We start from the raw sequence: 6,599 nt of genomic DNA, 5'->3' as shown, positions 1-6,599 counted from the left end.
TGTCAACTTCCGGTATTGACGTAACAACTGCAAAAAGCTTCACTCTCTATTTTGTGTGTTCGTGTGTATGAGAGAGAGAGAGAGAGAGAGAGTAAATACTACATACACACCGCTCTCTCACTCTGTCTCACACACATACACACGCACACACACACACACCTTGACTCACTCACACTCTGTCTCTTACAAACACACACATACATAAATGTATACAAACATATTCACAAAGACACACGTGTGTATGCGAGCGCGTGCGTGTTTGTAAGATACATAGTGTGAGTGAGTCAAGGGCTGTGTTGTCATATGCATACATCCAAAGATGTATGTATATTTATGCATGTACGTATACATGACAACAAACCTCTCTCTCTCACTAACACTCTGTCTCTTACAAACACATACATACATAAATGTATACAAACACACACACACACACACATGCAGACAGACAGACAGATAGATAAACAGAGAATGAAAGAATAACATGAGCGTGAACCATTATGAAATATTATTATTATTATTATTATTGTTATTATTATTACATAAATATGTGTGCGTGTGTGTGTGTGTGTGTGTGTGTGTTTGTATGCCAGTAATTGTCTGTGTGTAATACAGTCTCCAGATCTGACGTGGATACATAATAGATGCACGTATACGTGCTTATGCAATAAATACATTCTGTTCCCCCTACACAGTCACCTACGAATAACATTGTTACATAATCACGTTTGTCCATAAGTATTCACATGTAAAAGCAGATAAGCAATGAAGCCAGCATGTACAGAAACACATTCATGGCAATAAAGATGGGCCTTTTCAGCTGAATGTTGTATACAACAAACCCACTGTCTTTATTATTATTATTATTATTATGATGATGATAATCATCATCATCATCATCATCTTCATTATTTTAATTTTTATTATTAATATTTTTATTCATATCATTATCACATCATTATTTTTATTATTATTATTATTATTATTGTTGTTGCTGTTGTTGTTATTATTGTTGGTGGGTGATTGTTGGAAGAATGACCAGTGTGAAAGAACCATGTAAAAAGCACCCACTACACTCACGGAGTGGTTGGCGTTAGGAAGGGCATCCAGCTGTAGAAACTCTGCTAGATCAGACTGGAGCCTGGTGCAGCCTCCTGGCTTCCCAGACCCCAGTCGAACAGTCCAACCCATGCTAGCATGGAAAACGGACGTTAAACGATAATGATGATGATGATGATGATGATAGTGGCCCTCCACTTCCACCATGACCTCAAAACATCTCCAGCACTTGGTGCATGTGTTCCTTGCTTTATCCATGGGAAGATTTCCTTAATCTTGGCCATTAGTTTGGCCTTGGCATTGCAGGCAGAGTGGTTGGTATTTTCCTCAGCCATGCCACTCACCTGGTAATCCATGGGATAACAATTGAGTGAATTAGAAGGAGTTCAGAAATTGGGGCTAAAGTTATAGGAATTCTCCTACAACCACTTTTGACTCTTTCTGGAGGTGTGGCAGGGAGCCGAATCCTGCTGCCACACATATGCCCTTCCAACCACAACCCTTTCCAGCTAGGAATTGACCACAGCTTTGCATTGCTGTCCGAATTGAGCCTCAGCCACTTTTCAAAGATGTGAGAATTAATTCTGGATTGCGGATACTGTCAGAACACCTGCAGTGTCTCTTCTTTGAGTGCATCTCTAACTCAAGTGCACCCCTCACTTGAGTGTACCCTGACTCAATGCCAATGAGCTGCAACAGTAATGAAATATCAATATCTGTCATTCTCAACCATCCACTCAGTTCTATTCTCCTTCCTCAGCCACTCCTATATCGCCCACCCCTTCTGCATTTCTGGTATTTCTCATCATCTGCAGAGTGAGTTCTTTCTTTGCTTTCTTATAGAAACATCTCGAAAAATGCTCAAGCATTTTAATAACAAACATTTTCCACTAAAATATTGTGTTTATGTCTGTATTCTGTACCAAGATTTTAATAGCATCAAACTTTTTTTTATTTTAATACTTGCCATGTTTATTGTTATATTCTGTTGACGTATACAATTAACTATATGTTGAGTAACAATTATTTCGTGTTCATCATTTTTATTGTTATTTAAAGTCACATTCTCTTTAAAGTGTCCCAATTATTTAAAATGCAATATTCTGCAGAAATGTATAGAGAGTGAGGAATACTTCTGGTTGGGCCCCCCCCCCCCAGGTTTCCTGTCCTGGAATCACCAGGTTAAAAGCTCATACGGTTACAGTGACATGACTGTACACCTTGTAACTATGTTATGCTACCAGCCAGCATGTTACATTGGGTGCTTAAGAACTTAAAGGTGCATAAAACATCCCCACGAACACTGAAAACAAGGTGAAGATGTCTCCCACGTCACTCTAGTCTTCAACTGCCTGGGTACGCCCCCTGGCGCTCACATTCCTTGGCCTCTAATCACCGTAAAAAGATGAAAGAGACTGAAAATTTTTGGAAACAAAATCCAAACAAACATTTGTAGCTTTATGACATCATAAACAAAAAGAGAAAAACTTCAATTTCTTTGGACTTGACAAATAACTCTTTACTAAATTTCACACACATACATTCACATATCTATCTCTCTATCTAACTATCTATCTAGCTATCTATCTATCTATCTATCTATCTATCTATTTATCTATCCACACACACACATGAGTGTGTATACATTATATACATGTACATTTATATATACATACATGCTTACATACATACATACATGCATACATGTGTGCCTGTGTGTGTGAGTGTGGGCATGTACACATATTTTCATATCCACATATGTCTATGTATCTTTCTCTCTCTCTCTCTCTCTGTATATATACCTGCTCCTCTTACTCTATCATAGTCCCTTATTCCTCTAGTCAATTCCCCTGCTCAATTGAGGGGTTTTATCTTGCGGATAACTTGGTAACCTCACCAGTGCTGGTGCCACATAAAAAGCACACTCTATTGAATGGTTGGCATTAGGAAAGACATCCAGTTGTTGAAACCACACCAAAGCAGACATAGAAACCTCACTGAGCCACCTGGCTCATCTGTTCTTGTCAAAGCCAGCAATTTCGGAGAAGGGGTCGAGTCGATTACATTGACCTCAGTACAGAACTGGTACTTATTTTATTAACCTCAGCAAAGATGAAAGTCAAGGTCAGTGTCAATGGAATTTAAACTCAGAACACAAAGATGAACGAAATGTCACTAAGCATTCTGCACAGCATGCTAATGGTTGCCGCTTTACTTTAATGCCAGATTATCATGAAGACTTTAGAAGTAAATGGTACTAAATGCCTCGAAGAACTAATCGAATATTAATATCAAAATAACAATAGAAGGCCACAGATGTTCAACCAAGTTTTTCTCAGACATCTGATAATCCAACGTTTAACATTGTGAGCAGCTGCGACAAGAATATTTGCATACACGTGTATGCATACAATAAGTGTGAGTGAGTGTGTGTGACTGTGTGTGTGTGTGTGTGTGAATCAAACAGTTTGTTGAGGGAGATTTTCTACAGCTAGATGTCCTTCCTGTTGTATGCCCTTCCTAAGCCAAGTGAGTGTTGGTTTAGTTCTAGAATAAAGTAAACTAATACATTTGAGAGAGAGAGAGAGAGAGAGAGAGAGAGAGAGAGAGAGAGAGAGAAAGAGAGAGAGAGAGACAGACTGACAGAAAGTGACAGGGAGATGAAAGCAAAAAAAAAAACATGGGGAGTGACAAAAAGAAAATACCTATTCAGTGATACACAAGTACACACAAACATAGACAAAAACATACATGCACAGATACATACATAAAGATAGTCATATAAATGCACACATACAAAGTCACATATATCTATACATCTATATCTGCATGCACACACACACACACACACACACACATGAATACATATCTATTCACACGTATACCATGTTTGTTTTCGGGAGATCTGCATACATACATATACACATATCTGTATACACAGATATGTGTATATGTATAGACATACTTATGTACAGTGTTTCATCAAACAATCTTGACATTTAAAGATGTTACAGGTGTCCAACAGGTGAGATCCAGTTGCATTCTTTCTCCATTAACGAGTCCACAGACAGGTGGAGGTTAACAGGTTAATGAGATCATGATGAAAATACTCCTTGCTCTCCCTGTTTCTTCAACTTCTCCTTTTTTTTATCTTTTAGGCTGCAGAGAAGGCCATATCTATGACTCCTTACAGAGACTGTAATGTCTTTCCAAGACATGGTGGGAGTGAGGAAGGTTTTCAAAAAACTGAAGGTTACCTTCTCAAGACATGCCAACTCAGGGACATGCTTGAGTGGTTACGGTCAAGGCAATTGACAAGCAAATCTGTGGTATTGAGCAGAATATTTGCTATAATGATATTTCTGAAATTCAGTAACCTCAACACTGAATCTGTTTGAAATGTAATGGAAAATAGGTCAGTTTCAAACACTGGTGTTCCAGTCATGAAAGCAAAGCTTAAAAGGAATAGTAGTGATTTCCTTTGATTTCTAGATAAAAGCAAATAGGAAATAATACTTAACGACCAAAGACAAAAAAAAAATTTTAATTTCACTACAATGTAATCAAAAAATGATAAAACAGTGAAAACATAATGCTTTTTTTTAAAAAAACTGTTTTGAAAATAAAAGATTAAATTTTCTTTGTGATTAAATTTGGGATTAAATATTTAAACAATTTGCATTTAAATGGGCCACATCCAGCCCAAATATTCAACCTGTTTTACAATCAAACCAGCCAAATCCAACCTCTCACACCTATGTCAAAATGCATTCTAAAAATAAACATTTACTGCAACAAACCTTCAAAACTATGACCTAATACATTATTGATTCCAAAAACAATATGAACAAACATAGACGTAGGAGTGGCTGTGTGGTAAGTAGCTTGCTTACGAACCACATGGTTCCGGGTTCAGTCCCACTGCGTGGCACCTTGGGCAAGTGTCTTCTACTATAGCCTCGGGCCGACCAAAGCCTTGTGAGTGGATTTGGTAGACAGAAACTGAAAGAAGCCTGTCGTATATATGTATATATATATGTATGTGTGTATATGTTGTGTATCTGTGTTTGTCCCCCGGTGTGCTTAGGTCCCCGTAACTTAGCGGTTCGGCAAAAAGAGACCGATAGAATAAGTACTAGGCTTACAAAGAATAAGTCCTGGGGTCGATTTGATTCGACTAAAGGCGGTGCTCCAGCATGGCCGCAGTCAAATGACTGAAACAAGTGAAAGAATAAAAGAAAGAATAAAACAATTGACAGAGTAATCTGAATGAGTAAATGTGAAAAACAATTAACCACATCGTTGTGGTTCATTGTTGCAAGACTTTCATACAGGATACAAAAGAAAACAGAACCAAGTCCTCTTTTATATATATGTATATACATATATAATCTGTAAACAACATAAATCTGAAAGGTTACAGTAAAAGAGACAAGAAGTTTTCATACAGCTGGAGGCTCCGATCAAAACGGGGGACCCGAAATGATAAGGTTGAGAAATACAGTTATAGTGATGGTGATGATGAGGATGATGATGATGACTGCTGACATTACATGGATTTACCGAAGAAGGTGAAATGAGATTCTGATTAATAAAATATGATAAGGCAACCTTGGAGAGAAGAGAAGAATTAATTCAGAGCACTGACAGCCATGTTGGACGAAGACAAAGAGACTCTGACGCGAGAGAATTAGATCAAATGCAGACTTGTGAATACTTAGGAATTAATAATGGAAGTGGACAAAGTACATCATCATCATAATCATCATCATCATCATCATCATCACCATCATCAATTTCCATCACTATCATCGTTCTCATCATCACCTTGCCACCCTACTCCCCCTCCTCCTCTTCATCATCATCATCATCATCATCGTCGTCGTCATCATCATCATCATTCTTATCACCATCATCATCATCATTATTGCCATCATTATCGTTCTCATCATCACCTTGCCACCCTACTCCCCCTCCTCCTCTTCATCATCATCATCGTCGTCGTCATCATCATCATCATTCTTATCACCATCATCATCATCATTATCATTCTCATCATCACCCTGTTGCCATCTTCCTCCTCCTCCACCCCATCAAGTTTGGTACGGGGGAAGGTGTGAGGCATCCTCAAACTGGAGAACCCAGTCCGAATGCATGCAACAGAGTGGACCCTGCTAGCATCACCTCAGGTGCCAGGCAATGATGTGAAACTGGGCAATGGATTAAGGCCAACACACATATAGCTTGTGATGGGATTTGAACTCAGAACCACAAAAGAACCAAAATAATTACTGCCTGCCACTCATCTGATCTGATGGTCCTACATCTTCACCAATCCATTGCAATGGACTTTCGCATTTTCTTTGACACCTGAAGGAATTAAACGTCAAGTTGAATCCGACGGAAACTAGAGCTGTCAGTATTCTAGCTGGTGGAATCATGATTTCAAACTTTTGCCCAAGGCCAGCAAGATTGGTTGAGGAGGTAAGTCAATTACGTCGAACCCCAGTGTTCAGCTGGTATTTATTTTATTGGCTCCT

This window comes from Octopus bimaculoides, chromosome 22 (assembly GCF_001194135.2).
Source record: "Octopus bimaculoides isolate UCB-OBI-ISO-001 chromosome 22, ASM119413v2, whole genome shotgun sequence".
Taxonomy (NCBI): domain Eukaryota; kingdom Metazoa; phylum Mollusca; class Cephalopoda; order Octopoda; family Octopodidae; genus Octopus; species Octopus bimaculoides.
Note: the sequence above shows the minus strand (reverse complement) of the source record.